Source organism: Sitophilus oryzae, unplaced genomic scaffold, assembly GCF_002938485.1.
Source record: "Sitophilus oryzae breed Bouriz unplaced genomic scaffold, Soryzae_2.0 scaffold_111_pilon_pilon, whole genome shotgun sequence".
Classification (NCBI taxonomy): domain Eukaryota; kingdom Metazoa; phylum Arthropoda; class Insecta; order Coleoptera; family Curculionidae; genus Sitophilus; species Sitophilus oryzae.
The window spans coordinates 8,565,122-8,570,712 of NW_022145749.1; positions in this window are offsets into that span (position 1 = coordinate 8,565,122).

Genomic DNA, 5,591 nt, shown 5'->3' on the forward strand with positions numbered 1-5,591 from the left:
ACGACACGTCCCGACCAGAATCTATCGCTTGCAGGTATTTCTGGTTAATTGAAAGTGTAATTATGGCTTTATTTACGAGGTAGTTTAAAGAGATTTGAATTTTTAATCGATAGCACTTTGCTATATTAAATGATTATTTTTTGTAAGTAAGAGTTAAGCATTGGAATATTTAAAATGACGATATTTTCAATTTTATTTTTTTTGTTTAAATATTAATTAATATCCACGAATTGAATGATAACCGAAATATAGTAAATATATAGGGTGGCGCCTCTCATACGTCGCGGAGGCTCCAAGGAGAACCACAGTTTGTATTGAAATGAAATTTTGTGAGCATATGTAGGTTAATTCAGAGTTCTACTCGGTGTCCCCAAAAAAAGTTACACATCAAAGTTGTGTTTTTTGTAATGGAACATCCTATATATTAATTGATTTTTGTATTTTAGGAGTAAAATAAAGGTGAGTTTTATTAGGGAAGTATATGACTGAAATGTAAGGTTTTTGACATTTTGTAAAAATGAAGAACAATTTTGAAATTTCAATAAAAGCGACCTATTAGAATTTAACTGGTTAGCCTAATATGTAGTTAAAATAGCTACTTTAAATCACATTAAAACTTCACCCAAAAAGTTATACAGGGTGAAGCTAAACAATGTTAAACATTGGTCACCTTTGGTCATAATTGGTCGTAATAAAGATCTACTGACGCAAAATCATAAAAATGAAAATATCTAAGAAAATCTTTGTTTGAGGGGAAGGCAACTTTAATAGTATTTTGAAGAGACATGAATTCTCCATTGAACATCGGAATAATATATTGGGTGTTCCATTTAAAATAAAAGAGTAACTTGCTTTTAAAAGTGACCAGTGTTCAATATTAGTTTTGTCTCACCCTGTATAACCCTGTTAACAATATATATAATGACAAAAATACTTTTTTTAATTTTCAAAGTAAAATATCTCGGTTATTTTGGATTTATTTGAAAACGGCAAATACTTCAGTCATTGGGGATTTTTGCTTTGAAAAAAGTCCGGAAGTTTTGAAATTTTGCAGGTTTATAGGTTTTGGGGTCTCTAATTAAAATCCATAAAATGCACATTTCCAGACTTGCCGCCGGCGCCGCCGCAATCTTGCCAAGATGGCGCCCAAAATCGGTGTTTTATAAATATCTCGAAAACTATGCGTTTTTCGCAAAAATTTGAAGAGCGCAAAATTAAAGAGAATAATATTTCCTATAAAAAAGGTTCTATGAAAATTTTCGCTAAAGTCAACCGTTTCGGCACAAAATCCCTGAATATTTTACAATTTTGCTTAAAGTATGATATATAGTTGATTTTCCGAAATCAAATGTCGATTAGGGTTCAATAAAACTAGTTTTAGGCTGTATTCCGTTGCAAAACCAGGCGAACCAGACCGGTAAACTAAGGTAAAGAGCGGTTCCTGAAAAACATCGGTTTTATATGGAACGCTTTGGTAAAATACTAAAAACGTCAAATGTTGACGTTTTCTAAATTTCAATACGTCTATTATAAAATTTATCTTTTATGCATTTTTTATGTACCTGTTCTCTGCTTTTACGTTTGCTTCTTTTTTTCAATGGAGTTTAATATTGAAAAGTACTTTATTAATAAACTATTAAACTCGTTAGACAGCTCAAGTGAAGATTTGCAGGTCCAATATTAAAACAGATCAATAATCTAATCAATATTTATATTTTTATAGCTTACAAAACATTCCCGATTACTTGTTGTCTTGTTGTTCATGTTTCCTTTAAATGTTCCTGACTTTAAGAAATAATGGCTGCACGATAAGTTTAAAGGGTCCTAAAAATTAATTCTATTTAGTTAATGAAATTTATATACCTTTACTGCCTACCTCCATTGCTTTTGGATGTAAATACAAAATATTATTACAAATTTTAGAAATTAAATGAGAATTTCACTCAAACTTCCAATATTTGCTTGATATCTGTCACATAAATGACATTGATTGACAAACAAAACCAGAAACCCCAGCCTTCTCGCGCTGGTTAGTTTGGTGACAGTTATAACCGAATTTTTCAGTAACCGTGTTCCGTAATAAGAAAACTTTCAGGAAACCGATTGAAACGGAACATAAAACCATAACCAAGGTAAGCAACGGAATACACCCTTAGTTTAGTTTTTTCAATTTTGTCATGAAACAGTGGCGTATCACTAATTCGCTCATTAATTTATGAATAATTAATTTTAATTATTGAAAATGTGTACTTTCCACACCACCCAAGAGGTAAAGTACATGGCGCGTTTTTTTAACGTAGTCTCCCCGAAGGCCTAGTCCACTAGGTAAATTAAAAACTTTAACTTATCTGCACAAGCCCGACGGATCTGGCTCATTGATGTCAAAGTCGATCGTGTCTGCTGTACTTGGCTCATCAGGGTGGTCTCTCAATTCGTCCAACTCTTCATCTTCAGCCGCCAGAGGGATATCTATAGGCAAGTCCAACTCCTCTTCATCGGATTCGTCGAGTGACACTTCAGTGACGTTGTCACAGGATTTCCCATTGCAGTATCCACAAATCATTGAACATTTTAATCCTGCTTTTCTGCATCCGCAGGCTTTACACAGTTATTGGTTTTGCATTTACAGGATAAAAATGCCAATAGGGGTTTTGGAGCTGAATCTTTCAACGTTCAACGTTTCAACTATCATAGCAAAATTGTAAAATTTCCAGGGATTTCGTGCCTAAACGGTTGACTTTAGCGAAACTTTTCATAGAACATTTTTTTATAGGAAATGCTATTCTCTTTAATTTTGCTCTCTTATAGTTTTCCAGATATTTACAAAACACCGATTTTGGGCGCCATCTTGGCAAGACGGCGGCCAATGTGCATTTTGTGAATTTTAGTGCTGGATACCCAAATCATCAATCCTACAAAGTTTCACAACTTTCGGACTTTTTTCCAAGCAGGTCCCTTTTTGATCCCCAATGACTGAACTAAAAGAGAAAATATGTTTCTTTTATCGAGATCTACCAACTCTAAAAAAATATTTGCACTTATTTAAAACTCACCTTGTATAGTACCAGGGCCAATTCATGCAGACCAGTGTTTGTTAACACTATATCAGTAAAAGTTTAATAACCAATTTTGAAACACACTTTTACTAGTTAATGCTATCATTCAACGGATCTTACCAGTGAATGCTAAAGAAATTCAAGAATCACGAAAAGAAGTTTGAAACTAAAAGCTATCTAAACATTCATATCTTTCGTGCAACTTTGTGTCGATCGATAGTCAGTTTTTATTCAGGTGCTTCTATGTTGTTATTGTTCTCTTGTAATTTTAGGCCGAGTAGATCAGCTTACATATGGAGGTGATTTAATGTTTTTAAAAGTTTTATTTGTACCCAATATCCACCAACGTTCACCCTATTGTACAGTAGAATGATTTTCACTGACAAGTTTTAATAAATGTTACTGTCATTAGCTACTAGCGATTGCTAAAAATACTGGTTAAAGTCGAAAAACGTCTTTAAAATACTATCAAATGTGGTCGAAAATCACGGGTCCAATGCGTAATTGTTCGCATTTTCTAGTGAATGTTAACATTTACTGGATTTAGAGTTGGACATTGGAACCTTTGGTATTAACAGTAACAAAACACTAATTCAGCACAATATACCCCCAAACACTTTACTTTTAACACTGGACGCGCATTTTGCTAACCGTGTTAACGTCATCGGCAGTAATAGTGTTTTATTTTGCTATTACTGGATTTCTGACATTCACTGTAACAATACAAAAAAATATACTGAAAAAACTGTTTGTCATGTAAATCAGTTTGAATCAACTTTACACTGTATTTAAATATTGGCATTTTCAAACAGATCCAAAAGAGGAAAACAAACAAAAAACAAGACGGATTACCATAATGTGCTATCCGAGAAGCATATTGACGATGATTATCCTCCATCAAAATCCGGCACAATCTCTATTTTCTGTTTTGACTTTTAGATTTATCGGCAAGCTGTTTTTGTTACATTTTACTTTTCTCCTTGATTTTGAAAGCGTAGACTTTCGATCAGTTAAACAAGGGTTCACGGTAAACAAGTGAAATTACTTTTTTATATTGTTTTAAAAAGGGCTTGTTTTACACAGATTAGAGTACAGGGTGTTTCAAAAAGCATGTGCCATCTCTCGTGAGGAGATTCCTCACGTAAAAATAAGATTTATTTTTCATATCAACATAGGTCCAATTCTGCTTTGTTTCGTAGCTACAGCTTGTAAAATCTTTCGATTTATTACAATTTTCTTCCAAGTACTTTTAGTGATTCGAATGATATTTTAAGGGTAAACGTTTACTATAAGTGCTACATATTTTAATGCTAAAAAAGTGGAGATAAATTCACCAGGGACGTGCATATGGGTTATCACTGGAATATTTTTCAATAAAAAACATATGCGCCACTGACTTTTTTCTTTCGATATAGAAATTGTGTAGGCCGTTTAACGCCAATTAAAAGTTATCTCTTGATATTTTGTCAAATTCGGCTTTCTTGATGAGATAAACGCAATTTTATTAATCACATTTAATAAAATTAAAATTAAAAATAAAATTAATAAATTATATATATTTTACCTAATTTATTATTAAATATTACTACTATTAGTTATTACTACTATTAGTCCAACATACAGCAATTTTAAATAAAAAAATAAAGGTATTTAAGATAATTACAAAAAAAACAAATTTTGAGAAGTTTTAACATCCTGTAACTCTAAAACTATGCATTTCCATACCCATTTTTATAGCAACTTTTTTTCATATTTTTTGATGAGGAATCGATGAGTACTTTTGCAAGCTAGCTTTTACATGGCTTTAACAAGCTAGCTTTTACAGGGCATGCTAGCTTTTACATGGCACATAGCTTTTGCAAGATAATGATGTTATTTTTTTTAAAGGTTGCTATTAGAGTTTGATCAAGGCAAATTGATAAAATTCCGTTTATCTCATCAAGGAGGCCGAAATCTTCTTCTTTACGTGCCGTCTCTTTCGTGGAGGTTGGCGATCACATTGGCAAAATCTTCACGATTCTCGGCTTTCCTTATAAGTTCTTCAAAAGTTAGGTGAGTCCAGTTTCTGATGTTTCTCAACCAAGATAGTTTCTTCCTGCCGAGACCTCTCTTTCCTTCAATCTTACCCTTAACTATCAATTGGAAGACGTGGTATTTTTCATTTCTCAATATATGCCCTAAGTATGATGTTTTTCTTATTTTTATAATATTGAGCAATTCTCTCTCTCTGCCTATTCTGTTGTAGACTTCGGTATTTGTGATATGGGCCGAAATCGACAAGATATAAAGAGGCAACTCTTAATCGGCATTAAATTGCTTACACTATTTCGCTAAGAAGAGAAAGTGGCATACATACATGCATTTTTTAGAAAAATATTCCAGTGATAACCCATATGCACGTTCCTGGTGAATATGTCGACACTTTTTTTAGCTTTAAAATGTGTCACATTTATAGTAGCTTTTAGCCTCAGCATTTTATTCGAAACGCTAAAAGTACTTGGAAGGAAATTATAATAAATCGAAAAATATTAAGAC